This window comes from Euprymna scolopes, chromosome 20, assembly GCF_053919585.1.
Source record: "Euprymna scolopes isolate OS-2025 chromosome 20, ASM5391958v1, whole genome shotgun sequence".
NCBI classification, from domain to species: domain Eukaryota; kingdom Metazoa; phylum Mollusca; class Cephalopoda; order Sepiida; family Sepiolidae; genus Euprymna; species Euprymna scolopes.
The window spans coordinates 16310696-16330367 of record NC_136501.1 but is presented as its reverse complement, the minus strand read 5'-3'; the positions used below and the strand labels follow the sequence as shown (position 1 = coordinate 16330367).

Here is a 19672-nt window from a genome sequence, read left to right as displayed (position 1 = left end):
TATGGTTTTTTATTTTATAATTTTTTTAAAAAATTTATAAATTTTTTTAATGTTATAAATTTTGATTCATGTTATATATCTGCAAAGTTTATAAAACAACGTTTGCGGACTTATTAATAAATATGTGTATATAACAAAACATTTTTTTTTTTTTTTAATTACATTTTCACCCCAAACAAGACACATTGCCACTTTAGTGTAGGGGGGCTACTATCAGGGGCAGCAACTGCTGGGGCACTATGTTGGGATTTGGGCAGCAAGATATCGGTTCATGTTACATTTGAACTTTTGCATGTCAGTACAGTTAGGGAAGCAGGGACCTGGAATGGAATTCCAGAGTCTAGCGCTTCTGGGGAAGAAACTACTAGAGTAGAAAGATCTTTTATATCTAGGGATCTCTACTGTGTGGGGGTGGGATTTAGCTGCCTGTCGCGTTTGTCGAGGGTGTTTACGTCGTGGGAGCACAAGTGTCTGCAGTTCGTCAGCTCATTCACCATTAAAATACTTGTAGAACAGGCAGAGGGATGCAACGTTTCGTCGCTGGAACAGAGGATGCAGCTTAGATGCCAGTTCAGGGCCTATCAGATTGGCGACTCTCTTTTGAACCTTGTCTAGGAGCAAGAGACTAGCAGCAGATGCACCAGCCCAAATGTGACAACAATACTCCATACATGGGCGAATGGTGGCCTTATAGAGGTACAGGATACTTTCAGGTGTCAGTAGTATTCTAGCACGGTAGAGAGAGCCTACCTTTTTCACAGTGGCCCTGGCAATGTTTTCAATATAATTGTTCCAACTGATGTTTCCTGTGAACGTTAGGCCAAGCAGTTTGAAAGAACATATTTGTATACTATATTTATTTAGTAAAACATTTTGTAAATGAAACTTTTTATATAAATAAGCGGTACTGTTTTGATCATAATGAAGCCAGAAGCAAATATATATGATGGACTCTGCCAGCGATTCCGACACAACAACTAAGATTTGTGATGTGTAGAACCATCCACACTTTTTGGTATTACTGCTAACCTTTGTCGATGCAGACAACTACCAGAGGACAGAGAACACAGTAAACCGCAGGTTTTTACGTCTAAGTTTTCATCTAGATACATGTCTTAAATTAATGCGCCCCCAGATACCAACCTGGAAGTTTCTACAACTCGGTTCAGTACATACAGCGTCTAGCTTTCCCAAATGGTCACCCATCTGGTACTGGCCAGGCTCAATGTTGCTTAACTTCGGTGATTTGACGAGAACCAGTGTGTTAAGGTGATTGTGCATTATTCTAATATATATATATATATATATATATATATATATTGCCGGCTTACATGTCATCGGTCTTCCCCTAACAGCTCCATCTACGAAGATCTTGTAGCACACGAAACCCTCCAAAATGAATTTAGAAACATATTAATAAAAACACTGCAATTTTAGCCGTCTCACATTATAACCTGTGCCTCCCAATCATGGAAGCCCTACTCATTCACATAAACAAACCGACCATCAATCAGGCTCAGTATGAGGGGGAGGGCATGCTTTTAATGATTTTAATTCACTTTTTTAATAAATTCACTAAACGCAATTTTTAATTCATCACTCGTCTGAAAACGACTCATGGAAGTCGAAAATGTTTACAACTATTGCAAATTTATTTTTACAACCAAACAGAACGTTCGAACATTGGCCCGCCCAATGGAAAAAGCAGATCGCAAGAGAAACACACAGGAATTATCCCTACTGTTCAATGAAACATTTATATATGCATACATACACAAACACCCCTACACCCCCACACACATATATATATATAGTAAGTTATAAAATATATATGGCAATTAAGCTACACAGAATATTCCGCGTTTCATAAGCCTGATGAATCCTAGTGTGGATGAAATGCGGAATATTCTGTGTAGTTTAATCGGCATATATATTTTATAACTTACTACCTAGCTCTACCTACGTATTGAGCACTGTTGAAGTAAATATTTAAAGTTTACTCATAAATTTATACTTTTGTATATTAATTTATGTGATTAAATGAAGTAGTTATATATATATTTCTGTGGAAACATTCTTTATTCACTTATATTTCCTTGTTATATATACCAATCCTTATTTAAGAAGCTCAATGTAATTATAGAGCAATTTAGTGAATGAATGACAACAGTCTATATTCCAAATTTCCTGATGTTGACCATCTTAGAATTTATTTCTTTAATTCAGTTGACATTTACAATTCTTGACAGTATCTGTTTCATAGCACAAAATCAATCACTTAATTATCATATCAATCAATGAATCTATTTTGCCCTTAACTCATCAGAAGAAATAGCAACAACCAATCCATCAAAAGGAAATAGAATGCGTTTGGGCATCATTAAAAAATCCAAAAATTGGAAGAGAAGCTGCAAATACTTACGTTACGCCATTTTGAACTTGATTGGTACATTGAGTGATTTTGTGCTACGAAACAGGTAATGTCACGAATTGTAAATGTCAATTGAATTAAAGGAATAAATTGTAAGATGGTCAACATCATAAAATTTGGAATATAGACTTTTGTCATTGATTCATTATATATATATATATATATATATATATATTATATAACTCGAGCATTGTAAACATGGTGGGCAAGTGTTTAGTAAATTTGATGTGGTCATTTGCGGGCACCGATCCTATGGGCCAGAGGTTAGAACTTACCAACTATCAACGTAATGGTTGTAGGTTTAATCCTTGGCTAGGGAAAGATACTAGTCTAGCCGCACTGATGAGTTTTGATACAATGAAACAGTACTGTATATATATATATATATATATATATATATATATATATATATATATATGTACACACACATGCACATATATACTCTTAATTTGTTTTTACATAAGCAGTAATGTGTTGCTACACAGTCATGAGCATGTTTCGGTCTTCTAGTATTTAGTAACGAGAAACCTCTTCAGGCATTCACGCTTACATTAAAGGAATCAGTAACAAATCAGATCAGCTACTAAATACTAGAAGACCGAAACATGCTCATGACTGTGTAGCAACACATTACTGCTTATGTAAAAACAAATTAAAAGTATATCCTGCTCTACTTTGGTATTGAGCACTCTTGTATTAACCTCATTATACTTCACTGGTTACTTTACCTCTGGAAAATAACAACCACAAATTATATATATATATATATATATATATATATATATATATAGTCATTCACATACAGTACTGTTTCGCTGTTTCACAGCTCATCAGTGCGGCTAGACAAGCAACTACCTCAAGCCAGAATCGAAACCCAATTGCCCAAATGACAGTTGGAGTTTCTAACCATTGCGCTATATGGTTGCTGTTATGCGGACAGTGAATTAACAATGTTTTGACATTGTCCAAAGTATCTAAGCTCAATTTGTTTACACAAAGAGCATCATTTCAGTCGCTAATGCTGATTTGTATATCACTTCCCAAATGGTCAACCTAAGTTATAGTTTTAACAAAATCAAGACAACAAAGATTGGATTTATATATATATCTCCAATCTTTGTTGTCTTGATTTTGTTAAAACAATATATGAATGCTCGATTACAAAAAAATGGTAATTTTGAAGCTTACAAATTAAGTCACTTTATACCGACTTAAAATTTATTGGTATATGAACGATTACCGAATTCTCAATTATATAAGCATAATAAAATTTGGAATATTATAAATAAGATATATACGGCATAATCGCGTTGACACATTGGTTCTCGTCAGATCACCGCAGTTAAGCAACGTTGAACCTGGTTAGTACCGGATGAGTGACCATTTGGGAATTCTAGGTGCAGTATGTGCTCTCCGCTTATCTTGGCATTTGTTTCCAGTTTTCCTGAACATACACTCCACTTGCCACTGGTATTTAACAAAGTGGTTGGACATTGCATTGCGCATCTCCTGCCACAAAAATTTCACTTCAATTGGTGGGTATCCATAGTCTGTCAAAGACTGAAGGAGCCTCTCTCTCTTTCTCTCTCTTATATATATATACTAGCGTTTCAGCCCGGCATTGCCCGGGTGTTTGGAGGTGTATTTTGAGCAAAAAAAAAAAAAGCGGTCAATTTTTTTTATTTGACCCCTATTATGACCCCTTAACATATATAGTTCTGGACTCAAATCACGTTAGTAAATTAGATCCATGTCCAATGAACCTATATCTAAAATTTTAAGTGTTTATATCCAAAATTGGCTGAGGAGTTTCGTAGAGTTCTCAAAGATTAAATCGTTGAACTTTGACTACTTAACAGCCAAATTTCTGGCTGAAAAGGGATTACAAAGATTTTTCCAAATCTCAGTACACTGTATATCAAATTTCGAGTCTGTAGACTTAAAATTGACAGAGTTATTGCATAGGGAAGTGTACACAGACACAGACAGACAGACAGGCACGTTCACTTTTATGTATATACTAGCATGGGTGCCCGGCGTTGCCCGGGTGTTTGGAAGTGTATGCTGAGCAACCCCCCCCCCAAAAAAAAACGGTCAATTTTTTAAACTTTCACCCCTATTATGACGCCTTAAAATTTAATCGCCAAATTTCAGTCTGATACCGAACACAGATTTTCCCAAATATCAAATTTCGAGTCTGCAGACTGAAAATTAACAGAGTTATTGCGAAGGAAAATGTACACAGACACACAGACAGACAGACAGACACACACACAGACGCGTTCAATTATATATATATATATATATATATATATATATATATATATATATATATATAAGAGTAGTGTTATGGCAAAAACTGCCTTATTCATCGCCGTTCAATTCTAGAGTGCCTTAAGCTTATTTGATCCTATTCTTTTTTCATGAAAAGCTATATAAAAAAAAGAACATTCTGCTTGAGGTGACACATCGTCCTTTATCTCACTTGGTCTTCGTTTTTCGTTTCCTTGCATGTCATGATGACATAAAGTTTCACTTGTCAAGCCTTATATCAAAGCCTCCTCCCCTCCCCTCCCTAGTCAGTAATGCAGTTTATGTTGAACGTTTCAGCTGAACCATCTATCTCACCTGTTGGTACATTTTTGACTGCTTTGTTTTTATATTTGATCACTGAGCCGGATATTATATATTTTTTATACAGCTGCTTGTATCACATATCATAATATAAATTTATATTTACAAATACTAGTGGGAGTACCCGACTTTGCCAAGGGTTGGGAGTGATTCCTGGGACCATTAAACTTCGAATAATCTATATATCTATAAAAGTGAGAATGTATGTGTGTATGTGTGTGTGAGGACACTTTTCAACCTATATACTAAACGAATTTTTGATCTACAGACCTGAGATTTGTTATGTAAGATATTCAGACATATGGAAAACCTTTTCAGTTGGTTTTCATCCGGAAAAACGGGCTGCTAAGGGGATCAAAATTGAAAAATTGGTACGTTGGGCGAGAGGGGAGTCATCAGATTTTTATCTGTTTCTCAACTGTTTCACAAATGAGCATGTATGAAGTGTTCACATGACGGATTACTTATGTTAAGAATAAGTAGGTTTGAAAACACTTTTTAAAGAACGTGTCATGCTGGCCTAATGGTTATCGTACTTGACTTACAAGGAATGGTCTGTTTAGAAAAAAACATGATACTTGCATACACGTATCTCAGTTTTTTTCCATTCTTTTTGCTTCATTTTTTAAAAAGGAACTTAACGTTACATTCAATATTTACCGTATTCCTGTTTATAGCAAATAAGAAATCAAATTAATAAAAAATACAATATTTATGCATATTTTACGACCGGGCAACGCCGGGCGGCCTGCTAGTAATACAATAAAACGGGCAAATTTTTAATAAATATTTTCTTTGGACGATTCACAGGTAAAAAAAATTGGGCACTTCTGCATGTCAGTGACCTGAGGCGAATGTATGTATTTTAGTTTCAAGAACGGCCGAAAGATGTCACTTGTAAGCCAAATAACAAGGGTTGATAACTCTTCCTGTTCTAAAAATGGCTCCAAACTAAAATGATATATTTGCTACATTTTTATACAATCTTCCTGTAATTTTTATACAACTTTAGTGTAAAAAAAAAAAAATTTAAAAACAATCTATAAATGTTTTGTATTTTTAACATATTTATTATTTTATTTTCAGTTATGAATAACTCATTGAAAAGAAATTATACTAATACATTAAAATTATATTTTGATACATTTTTTATACAATAAATGTTTCGATTTTCATTTTTTTGTGTCATTTATTTTGTTATTATTTATTTTTGCGTTATCCTAAACGCTTGTTTATATTTGAATGTCACATAATGGCCGCTAGACGCCAGTTCCCTTTCGAAGAACAGGGGTCGATAACTCGTCTCTGTTGCTAATATGTTACTGACATGCAGAAGTGCCAAAAATATTCTATCATTCCACATGAAAGAAAAAACGTGAGGAAATTGTTAATCCTTTATTTTATAAAAAAATATTTTCATGGATCTCTATTTTGTCGTGGAACAACAGTGAAAATAAGAACAGTCAAGTCGAAGTTCGGTTAAGGAGCAAGTTTATTAACAATAATGTACAAAGATAGGAAAGCGTGTATATCTGCTGGGCACTTGGCTAGCAGTTGAAGTGCAGTCGCATCTCTCTCACCGGTGTTGGAATTACTAGCGCTATTTATAGTGCTAATCGGTGTAAATTCATCTTTTCAAGGAAGGCCGGTATAACAATCTCAAAAGAAGATTAAATTTCGGCAGTATAGGAGACTTTGATGGGACGGTCACATTAAAAGAATGGCTGGAAGTGTTTTGTTTATTAGATGTAGCAGAAGGAAGAGTAATAAAAACATGGCAAGCGAATGATGAGAATGGATTCAAGAGGAAAAGGGACACTTTCTGAATCAGGATACCTTAGAATGGTGATTTCCGTCCATCACTTGCAAAGATAACCGTGATCATACAATTGTTCTGTGGGTTCAGGGGAGATGGCTTGTTAGACTGATTCGAGTTCTAAAGTATCCCCCCCCCCGCATGTATTTATTTACTTTTTTGTGGACTGTTATCCTCATCTTCATAGTTGTTGTTGTTTCATCATGTTTCGGCCAACTCATCCTCTGGCCTTCTTCAGCTAATTAACCGCGACGGTATAGGAATGACTATGAAAGGCAGTAATTACTGGGGATACAGTTATAAGACTCGGTATTCCTATCCCGTTAACCACGTTTCGGCCAACTCATCCTCTGGCCTTCTTCAGGCAAATATATCAACATACAAATTACTCATCTCAAATATATAGATTTCTTGCATGTTGGACACTCGTGGGATGATTCCGTAGCAGAGATGCTGTCTGCTCTGTCTTTTCTGATGGTGCGTTTCCTCTTGCATTCTTCATTTCTCGCTTATATGTAACTTTGATAACATTGGATTTCTTTGTTAATTATTTGGATTATTTATTGAAATCAACAATAAAATAAAGAAAAACTAAAACGAAGTAAAAAAAAATCTTATTTTAAAAAGTTAGCAAAGAGTGACAGGATGTTTCTGTTATTGGTTTTTATTCAGAGATTTTAATTTAATTAACAAAAAAAACAACAAATAAGTGAAGTATGCATGGTCCAAAAGTCCCCAGGAGACGTCAAATCCTGGTGAAAATGAACTAACGGTGCAGTTTTAGGCCTTAACATATTTAAATTTGAGTTCTGTACCATACAAAACTACTAAATAGACATACACAGAAAATTTTGGACAAATATAGTAAAATAGTCCCAAAAATGAAGTGTTTTTATTAGCCCTAAAAGAGCCCCTGGGGCACACCCAAGAGTTATCACGAAGTATAGACAAACAAAATTATATAGAAATCAGTTAGTTACAACTTTTTAGAAAGTTTTATAAAAATCCAAGGCATCAATTTTTTTTAATAGCACAAAAGTGTCAATTTTAGCTATTTTAACCCAAAAGGCACCCCCTTGGGGAGATGGGAACCGGAGTTTTCCCGGAAAATTCGTTCTGTTGCTTTTTTACTCATATCATATTTAATGTTTGTGCAAGATTTCAAAAAATTCCAAGGCGTAGTTATTGAGAAAAGTGCGGACAGACGAACGGACTAACGGACAAGGGTGAATTTACAGGTCCACCCTCCTTTTGTCGGGGGGGGGGGACCAAAAAAGTTAGCAAAGAATGACAGGACTTTTCTGTTGTTTTATTCAGAGATTTTAATTTAATTAAAAATTAAAATTAAAAATACGACACTCGGTCATTTTAACCGTGTATCAGGAATTAGCCTTTTTTTTTTTTTTTTTTTTTTTTTTTTTTTTTTTTTTTTTTTTTTTTTTTTTTTAGCTGACACGTGATGTAATAGTGAAATAAGTTGCTAATTAGTTCAGGTAGAATTTGACTTCGTTACATCAGCAAATTTTGTCAGGGTTTAAAAACTGCTTGAGTTTTCGTCTCGGCTAATGAAGATTTTTCACATATTCAAATTACGGGAATTCCAGACAGGCGCCAACAGTGTATATAAACAGAAGATGGCCACCGGAAATGAAAGAATGGGACCGCCAACAACTTGCTTAACATGCCAATGATCATTACACAAGGAAGGAAAATATTATTTAACACTTTCATAATTCGTTGCATTTTATAGAATTTGATTATTGTGGTTTTACCAAATGCTTACGTTTTTGAATTTTAGAGATAAGTATTGATTATTTGGATTGTTTGGATTCTTCAGACTACCGTTCTCATCTTGTGACATTTTTACAAGGTTTCGGCCACTTCTTCAGGCGTATCTTGTCGAACTTGGGGAAGCTTTATTTCTGTCGAACTCTGAAATCTGCACAGAATTTTGAATGGAACTCCTTATTTAATCCACAGGGGAAGCATGCTCTTGTTCCATTAATTTAATTTTCTTTTCTTTTTTACTTTTGATATCACTATTATATGTTGGGTACAATATAATAATCAATTAGGACAACGCAACGTTGGGTGGCCTGCTAGTGTGTGTGTGTGTGTATATATATATATATATATATATATATATATATATATATATATATATAAAGAAGAGGATATTCCAAGGGTTTAATACATTAAAAATCTGTTAAACAATATATATATATATATATATATATATATATACTAGCAAAAACCAAAAACAGCAAGAAGGAATAACTTCATATTTGTATTTTTTCGGATATTACAATTGTTTCGACATAAACCAGACAATTTAAAATTTTATATCATTTAATAATTTTCATAGTTACATCTCATTAGATATGTTTGAAAAAAAAAAAAATACAAAGTTAAAATAAAATAAAATACCTGTTAAAAACACGAGAGGGTGGTAATCGCTGCCCAATGTAGTTTTAACAGAATGAAAATGTGCCAAGATACGTACAAACTTTGTATTTTTTTTTTCAAACATATCTGATGAGATGTAACAAAAAAAAATTTTCTTTGTTAATGCACTATCTAGAACAGATTCGTAACCTTTTCAGCATCCGTGACCTCTTACTTAAAATGTGTAAACTCACGTGACTCCACGATGTAGGGCTTAATCTCAACAGCTTAATTTTCTTTTTTATTTTCTCTTAAACATTTAAAACTATTTTTTAATTCTATAATTATTTATTACCAAATTATTAAAGTACGTTGGCCCAACATAACTTCACAAAAAGAACATATATTTCTTAAACTAATATTATCATATAGGTGTGAAAAGCTATCCAACCCATCATGTTGCATATCACCTAATATCATTGAACTAACGCAGTTCACGTTTTGCTTTGCATTTCAACAAAAAAATATATATAAGAGCTTGAAAAATGTAATTGATGAAATAATAATAATAATAAAAAAAAAAAAATGGTATCTCAAGGCTACACTCGCCCTTGCTAAGGTGTTGTGACCTCCGGGGGGGGGGTCGCGACCCACTGGTTGGGAACACCTGCTTTAGAATAATAAGCATCCCTTTCACGTTATTTTTGTTTTCATGTTCTCATCTTTTGTGCTGATGAGGAGGCTATATTTTAATAAACTCGATATCGTCTGCGAAACGACCGTACACTATCCCTTGTATTTGTCTTGATTTCTTTTAATTAATTTTAATTAATTTCATTTACCTCCCATTTAATCTAGCCCCAGAGGATCTAACTCTTTTCTATTGAGCTGATTATGTAGTTTTATTCAAAACTACTAGTTTTAATTCACATACTCCACCTTACATTAGCTATGTAATTAGTTGCGTGTTGTTCTCGTGTTCTGTCTTCAGAACACTATTTCTTTTTGTTCTACCTATACACACGCATACATATTCTCATCTTTTCTAATATATATCCATCTTCATTAATATCTATCTATCTATATCCGCGAGATGGACAGCGGGTAAAGAGGTCAGGCTCATTACCCTAGGGTCCCGATTTCGAATCTCGCTAGATTCAGCCACTCTAATGAGTTGTAGACGATGAAACACGTGTCAGTGGATAATTATATTTTAAAAATATATATATATATATATATATATATATATATATATATATATATATATATATATATATATACCACTCTCCATGTGGGGGTACCAAATTGGTTAAAGGGAAAATTATTTCCAAGTCGCATTTAGGTAAAAATGCACTTTCGTATATAATTGAATTCATTCAAAACGTATCGCAAAAACAAAAACAAAAATTATCTATCTATCTATATATATATACTAGCAAAAGTACCTGTCGTTGACTGGGTTCAAAAACAGCCTACAGAAAATGGACTCTGATTTATGAAAGTATGGTAGGTTATGAAAAGGAAGGGTCGTAAATTAGGTTTAAATTTGGGGGTATAAAAAATCAAAGCAAAATATGATGAAAGTAAAAATAAAATAGATAAACCCCATAATTTATTATACCATACCTGTTCACACTGAAACACTTATCGCAATATTCTGTGGATCTATATTAAATAACCTTGTTAAACTTTGTGACATATTTTCATTCCATGGAGGTCAGGCGCAAACGAACACCCCATAATTTTATTATACCATATTTCTTCAAACTGAAACATAATTATTAAAGTATACTTACACAGATAGATATGAAAAGTCTTTATTAAAGTTTGTGCCTATTTCCATTCTATGGAGGCCAGGCGCGAACGCAGACCCCACAATTTTATTATACCACCCCTATTTAAGTTAAAACATACTTATCAAAGTATTCTTATGTACATCTATATCAAAAACACTTGTAAACGTTTTTTTTTTAATTTTTAAATTTTTTATTTCCATACTTTGTGGACCAAGCGCGAACACAGACCCCACAATTTTAATGAACCACCGTTCTGCAGGATCAAACATACCCATGGCTGTGTCTCGATACATCTATCATTTATATTTTGTAATATATATATATATATACTAGCATGGGTTCCCGGCGTTGCCCGGGTGTTTGGAGGTGTATGTTGAGCAACAAAAAAAAAAAAAAAAAAGCGGTCAATTTTTTAAAAAACTTTGACCCCTATTATGACCCCTTAAAATTTATTGTTTTGGGCTCAAATCAAGTTATTAAGTTAGATCCATGTCCAAGAAACATATATCTAACATTTCAAGTGTTTAGACCCCAAATTGTCGGAGCTGATGATGGCTGATGAGAGCTGAACATCATTTACGTGTTACCATTAACAGTTTCCCGTTGTGTTGGGCTTGAAACCGACGGTACCAATGTTTTTCTGAACTTCTGTATAATTAATAAACAAATATATATATATATTTCTTTTCTTGGTAGGTTGTTGTATAAAGGTTTGTTTTTTTTATCTTTATCAATTTTATTCATTTTATATATAATATATTATATATAGGTTTGCGTTGTGTTGCTTTCTAGTCAGTCCACGGTTATTTTTTTCATTGTTTTACTCTGAATCCGTTTCTTGGTTATTTTTGATCATCAGTTTTTGTTGCTTCATCAGTTCTATAAAGGTATCTCTTAATGGTGCCATATCTGGTGTCAACAGTCTCCAATTCTTAATATTTTGCTACTTTTTTTTTTCGTATCTGCTGCACTAAATTTCTCTTATTCTATTTCGGAGTACGTGTTTACTCATTCTTATAACCTTGTAAGTTTTATAAACCCCAGAAAATGTTTATTTATAAAAAAAAGCAATTAAACTAGTCATAAAAAAAGAAGATCGTTGCATGCAACTGCATTCTGGTCATTTTTCTATCGAATTAGTTTTTATCTGACTGATTTTATGGTGTTCTTGGGTCATTTATTAATGGTAGTCGGTTAATTGGTTTGGGAGTTTTACTCCATACAAACATATAAAAGGTCCGCCATAAGTTACTACAAAGTTTTATTTCAACATAATAACATGAACAGAAATATGTAATCACAATATAAAAACCAACAAGGGGTCCATTTAAGTCTGCAGCGTTGGCGCTGGTGCATATATATCACTAGTCTCTTTCATTGTGAGACTGAGTCCAAAAAACAGTCTCTATTCTAATAGGTCCGGCACTATCCAGCAGATTTCAATCCCTCTCTCATTGATGCGATGTTGCATCCCTGTTTTACAAGTACTCTAATGGAATATGCTCTGATGTATCTCCTCGACGTACATACTGCTGACTAATCTGACAAGCAGCAAAATTCCACCTTTTCACTGTTGAGGTTCATAAATACCGGAAAGTCTTCTACTCTAGTAGTTTGTTTTCTCTTGGACTGCTAGACTTTAGAATTCCTTCGCTGTTTCTTGCTGTCCTAACTATACTAATATGCAGATGTTTAAATGTAGTGTAAAAAAGACATTTTGCTGCATGGCACAAAAAGAAACAATGTTTTCTTTGTTTGTTTACTTGCCTCCCTACGAGGGCAGAGTTAGACACAAGGTCGGTTTTTAATGGGAGGGAAAGAAAAAAGACAACCAACAAAGCAACAACAAAAAGGTCAAAATTTAATTTAGACCATTTCATTCCTAATAATACACAAAGTCCGCCATAAGCAACTCTAAAATTTTATTTCAACATTATATAACATGAAAGAAATAGATAACTGCAATATAAAAACTAACAAAGGGTACATTTCCATTCTCTCGTGCAAAAGTTAGCAAGTAAAACACATGCCATTTTTAGCACCCTCTAACTCTGGATAAAACCGTTGTAATGTCGTCTGTGGGCCGACGCAACAGTCGCAAAGGAGACCAAGACAAAGAACAGGAAATAACTCCAACTCGCTTGTTCTTTGTAACAACAACATTTCCTCATTAATACATCCCTGACGTCACCCACGTGATCTAGAACGTGTTCCACGTCTCTCACGTGATCGTTCTCTTTCTGTTTTTTCTTTTAATAGTTGTTTTTTTTTTCCCCCTTACCGGTGACGTCATTTTGCATGCACTTGCATCCACACTGTTACACTGTTTCAAGTGGTGAGGGGAAGCGAGAATGCAAATAGAAAGTCAGACAGCCACGACCAGACTTGCCCCATCATGTGGGATGAATTCAGAAAGAAATCTCTCACTCTATCACAAAAATGTTCATGGCAGATTTTTTTTTTTGCACCAGAAATGATAATATATGAAAAATTAAATTACTGACGTAATTCTATAATTTTATATAAACATTTTAGTAATATATTTAGATGTATTTAGATATATTATTTTGATTATTCGGACACGCCCAGATACATAAAGTACATTTGTTCTCATCTTGACTGTGATTTTTCACAACGTTTCGATCGATGTAACCTCCGATCTTCGTCAGGTGTATTGAAAAACTCTACCAAAAATTCAGAAACGTAATATATTTAAATAAATAGCGAGTACAAACACTGGCGAAGCATAATTTTTTTTTTCTTGCCATATTTGTGAAAGGTTTTACATTAGTATATCTTACATTTGAAGTAGAATGAATTTTTGCCTTATTTCAACGACCATTATCAATGTTGAACCAAAACGGGCATAAATAATATACAAGGTCCGCCATATATCTTTACTTTTATATAAAAGGCACTTTGTCTGTGTGCGAGTTCGTTCCCTATGGACTCCGAAACAGCTGGGCCGATTATTTTAAAATTTCACACAAATGTACTTTATGTATCTGGGCGTGTTCTTAGATAGGTTTTTGTATTGGAATGCCTCCGATAAGTATCGGAAATTGATAATCAAAAAAAAAAAAATCTGATTAAAGAAGGAACAGTCCGATGTTGACCACAGTTAACACCTTTATACAACCTGACATCACAAATGCATTTGAGAAGTTTTATCAGCGCACAAGCAGAAGTACCTGGCATATAAAATCAACAGTAGGTTCTTTGATAATGGCACAATTGAACTATGGTACTTGACTTTTGCATTTTAAACTTTAATTTTAGCAAATAAACAAATGATTTTATAAAATTAACAGTAGGTTCTCTTCAGTGTAATATAGACTTGATATGTTGTGGATTAAGTTACTGTGGGGAGCTATTTGAAGCTTCCTCCTGGTGCATCGCAGTGATTCCCTGACTAGAGCAGGCAATCAATCGGTATGAATGAAAAATTTCACTAATTTCAATGACAATAAAAGTTATAGAAGTGTGGTACATTCGTTGCTCCTCATTTAATCCTGGCAACGTCGGGTATCCTTGTTAGTAACTATATCATTTTATTTTAGCATAATAACTGTAACATGAACGGAATATGCAACTCTGATACAAAAACTGTCCAATTTAGAAAATATGATGTTTATTCAAATATTTATTAGAATGTTGTATGCTCTCTCTATCAGTATGCTGTTCTAATCTTTCGGGGGGGGGGGGTCATAGCGTCATACATTGGTACATGGTTCCAATGGCTCTTGAGCAGTGCCAGGCACGGCATTTGACAGAAGATGGATACATGTAGCAAGTCTGTGTGTACGAAAAGGAGCCAAATTTGAATACGTGTTCCCCACCTTGGTGTGGAACACACAGTTCCATCAAGTATAACTCAATCTTAAGCCGCTTAGCTAGCCGAGTGACTGCTCTATCCCTCCCCGACTAGAAAGCCTCCAAGATCTCCACCCCCTCCTAACTGCAATTTTTTCTGCTCACCCTTCCCTCTAAATTTCACCCATCTTGGAGAGAAAGAAACCAATAACTAACCCCCTATCCCTCATCCAAAAAATTTTCTTTTCTTCATTTCGTCCCATCTAGAGGGTACCCCCACTTAGAGACTGTCCAGCAAGAGCTGAGGTTCCTTTACAAACCAAAGTGGTATGGGCAGTCTATCAACTAGATGGGGTTGGGAGGGTCCTACTAACCACTGCTTGTATTTTTTCTTCCCCCACTCTCAACACAAATGAATTATTGTACCATTATTGTTATCTTTTTTGTTTTTACACGCTAATAAAAAAGTACGAAAGGGCGAATGCGGTTTTATGGTGGAAGAAGATTCTAGCTTAGAGAAACTTTTGATTAGTTCTAGAGTGAAAAGAATGACCAACGACCCCCATTTTCCCCCCTTTTGAGTTGGCCTTGTGCATAAGTTTTTTTGTTCATGTTTATTTTTGCCTGAATAAAAGATTTAATATCTCAAAGTGTAGTATCTGTTCTTCAGATGCTATGCTTCAATTTTTTGTCCTCTCTCAGTGGAGGAGAAATCCTTCACGACTGAGACAATTTTAAATTTTTGTTTCTTTCTCCACAATAAAAAAAAACGATCCTGGTGTCTAACTCTGTCCCGTGAAGAGGCATTGTAAATATGTTTATGGTTCCAATGGCTGTTGAGCAGTGGCAGCTCAGATTTGTTCATTAACTTAAATAATGCTTTTAATACAATATGGTTGCCTTCAAGTCCAATGTAAACAAGTTCTTGTTTAGCCGTCCCCCTTAAATAATCGAAATTCTACTTAATTTACACCATTAACGATTACTACACTACCACCTTACATTCATTAACCCTTGTCCTTGAGTGGCCTTCGGGCCTTGATAATCATGGACTCCCTTAACAAATAGTATTTCTGCTTTCAAACAACGCATGAAATAAAAGAAATGCCTAAGCATCATCCAAGTTAAAAGTAAATGGAAATATATAGTTACATATGGCAAACCTTTTTTTTTTTTATAAGAGAGTTACCACTTATCAAGGCCTGAAGACCACTCGAGAATAAAGTTTAATGTAAAGTGGTAGTATAGTCATCATTAATGGTGTAGATTGGATAGAATTTGGATTATTTAAGCGGAGGACTCGACAAAAACTTGTTTACATTGGATATGCAGACTACCATATTGTAATCGGCCGGGAAGCAGGCCAGTGGAACAGTGTTCCACAGGCAGGCAGTTCTATATATAATATACATAAAAAAAACAGACTCCTTCAGTCTATGACAGACTATAGATATCCATATAGGGATGCCTGTGCGTGAGGTTTTTGTGACGGGAGGTGCATAATCTCCAACCACACCTCTCCTGAGACGACATTGTTAAATACCAGTGGCACGTGAAGTGTATGTACAGGACAACTGGAAACAAATGCCGAGATAAGCGGAGAGCACATACAGCGCCTATAATTCCCAAATGGTCGCCCATCTGGTACTAACCAGGCTCAACGTTGCTTAACTTCGGTGATCTGACGAGAACCGGTGTGTCAACGCGATTATGCCGTGTATATCCCTAAATTTATACATGTAGAGATTCAGTGATTGACATATTATTTCAAGACAGTTAACAAGTGGAGAAAATTAGATGTATAAGACAATGGGGATGGATGAAAGTACATTTAGATGACAAGACTATTGAGGTTGTTCAGAAGTTCTGTTATCTTGGTGATACTATTAGAGCACCGGTAGGAGCTGGTGAAAGTGAAATTGCAAAAATGAAGAATAGATGAAAGAGTTTATGAAAATTTTGGCTACTACTTACCAGCAGAGGATTACCATATATGATGTATGGAAGTGCATGTTGAGGACATGCGTTGCATGAAGAGAAATGATATGAGAATCATACAGTGGATGTGCAAGATGAGTTTTAAAGGTAGGCTTAGATCTGATGATCTCAGAGGAAGATTAAAGCTGGACAGTATAAGGAGATGTATGCAGAACAGGAGACTTTGTTGGTTTGGTCACATTGAAAGAATGGCTCAATTCTTAGATAAGTAGATGGAGAACGGTTAAAGTGGCAGATAAGTTAGCAGAGGAGGGCTAAAGAAAACATTTGAGGAAGCAATAAGAGCAGACTCAATAGAAAGAGTGATAAATAAAGACCTGGCCAGAGATAGGTTAGTTTGGAAGTCAGTTTCTAAAAGTGGTGCAACACATACCAGCATGTAAAATGGAAGTTAGACTGATGATGAATGAATGATATCGCTTGCATAATTACTGTTTTTTAATTTTTTTTTTTAGTGTTTGGATTATTCGGACTTATTTGCATAATGTTTCTGTTGAGGTATCCTCCGACCTTCTTCAGGTGTATCTTGTTGAACTGAGGAATCTTTCTGTCAATCTCTTGAATCTGCATGGAATTTTAAATGGAACCTTTTTATTTAATTAACAGGGAGAACATTCTCACATTCCAGCCATGGTAAAATCTTAGATACTTTGCAATGACATTCTTTGTGTTGCTTCCACTAGGACTGAACCTTCAGAAGAGTGTCACTTAGTACTGAATCTAACCTAGTACTTTATCCATTACGCCATGAGCCTATGAGTTGGGCAGAAAGATTCCCGAGTTTGACAATATACACCTGAAGAATTTGGGAGATTACATCGATCACAATGTGTGTGCGGATAGTACTCAGAATGTGGACATTAGTCCGAATAATCCAAATAAGCAATCCTCACCTCAAGAATTCAGAAAGATAATATCTTTTTTTTTTTCTTATATTAAATACTAGCAGGGAGACCCGACGTTGCCCGGGATTAAATGATGATCAATGAATGTTTCACACTCCTATATTTTTATTGTCATTAAATCAGTGAAATCGCGCATTTTTCAATCAAATTGATTGATTACCTGTGACTCCTCTCCATTGGCGACCCATCTCCGTGTATCAGGAGGAAGCCTCACATACCTCTCCACAGTGACTTATTCCACACTAAATTGTATTCTACATTGCACTGTAGAATACAATGTATTGTGGACTAAGTCACATTAAAGTTTAAAATGTAAAAATCAAGTATCATGCTTCAGTCGTGCTCTAAACACAAACATTCGTTTCGCATGCACCTCTGTCATATCAAAGAACCTACTCTTGATTTTATATGCCTAGCTTTACTGCTTGTGTGGTAATAAAACTTCTCCAATGCACTTGTAATGTTAGGTTGTGTAAGGTGTTAACTCTGGTCAAAATCGCCTGCTCCTTCTTTTATTGGATTCTTTTGATTATCGATATTTATCAAAGACATCCCGATACAAAACCTATTTAAGAACATTGCCAGGCACATAAAGTACCTTTGTGTGAAATTTCATAAGAATCGACCAGACGTTTTTGAGTCTATAGGGAACGAACTCACAGACTGACAAAGTTTCTTTTGTATAACAGTCGAGATTTTAGGCATTACTTGTGTTGGGATATTTTCATTTTTAGAAATTTGTGTTCATAAAAAACATGAGGTAAAGTGAAAACAAGAAAATATTGACATTCTTCTAGATGGGAATGGCCATGTTACAAAGCGGTAAAACTTTCATTAGACATTTCTTGCAAACTTTGCTAACTTGTGAGGACATACCAAAGAGTTTCTCTGGAATAAATATATATAAAAAAAAAGAAGAAAGAACAAAAAAAAAAAAAAGACCAAATAGACCATTATGTTACCTGGATGGATTTAATTTTTTTTTTTTTTAATCTATTTTTAAAGCTTTCTCATTTCCGAGTAATGAGATTGTTGTATTCTTTTCTTTTGATAATTGTTGTCAGATGCTTGAAGTAGCAATGCCAGAAAAGAAAAACAAAAAGAAAGCAAGTAGATGATCGTGATGAAGATGAAGAAGAGAACGAAAGAAGAAGCAGAAGATGAAGAAAAAGGTGTGTTTGTTGTTCAGCTGTTTTGGAGGTGGTGTCAGGTATCTAGATGATAGTAGGGAAGCCTAGCAATAGCAGCACTTCTTGAAGGAGCAGAAAGTGGGGGCGGGGTGTACACCCTATAGAAGGATGTATTGTAAAGAGAGAGAGAGAGAGAGAGAGAGAGAGTGTAGGTGAAGATAGTTAGAGAGAAGTAGGGCCAGCCAGCTTGCCTGCCTGCCTACCACTTACGACATTACCAATTTCTTTCTTGTTTTCGTCCTTTCTTTTTCTTTTTTTTTTTTTTTTTTTATCAAGAGTATATTTTCCTCTGACCAAACATTTACCTCTGTTTGCTTGCCTGCATAGTTCTTCCTACAGTTGTCAGCATGGCAGTTTCGAATGGATAGCTTCTTAACCGCATCTGTTAACAGATGGCAGCGTCCCCGCATGTCCAGCATTGAAGAAACTTTACGCTTGAGAATCCTGCTGAAATTCCCGCTGCTTTTTTTTTGTCCTTTTTTAGTTGTTGTTATTGTTCACGTTTGGTCTTACTTTACAAACAGAAGGGTCGCCGGCCGACACGTATACCCGGCAAGGTGTAGGTTGTTACCAATAAAAGAATTGCACAGGTGCAGGTGAACCCTTCTGGAATTGAAGAAGAAAAAAGAAAACGTTGATCCCGTTTGTGGTCAATCTGTTTCTTTTACCACTTCTTGGCTTATGGGTTTTATCAGATGAATGCC

At 34.9% G+C, this 19672-nt stretch overlaps 1 protein-coding gene and 1 pseudogene across 7 annotated transcripts in view; one reads left to right on the top strand and one right to left on the bottom strand.

Moving 5' to 3' along the window:
- Window positions 1-19672, top strand: part of LOC145241334 (dystrophin-like) — a 1936823-nt gene that overhangs the window by 1017647 nt on the left and 899504 nt on the right. The window lies entirely within an intron of this gene.
- LOC145241900 (5S ribosomal RNA) lies at window positions 16480-16596 on the bottom strand (annotated as a pseudogene).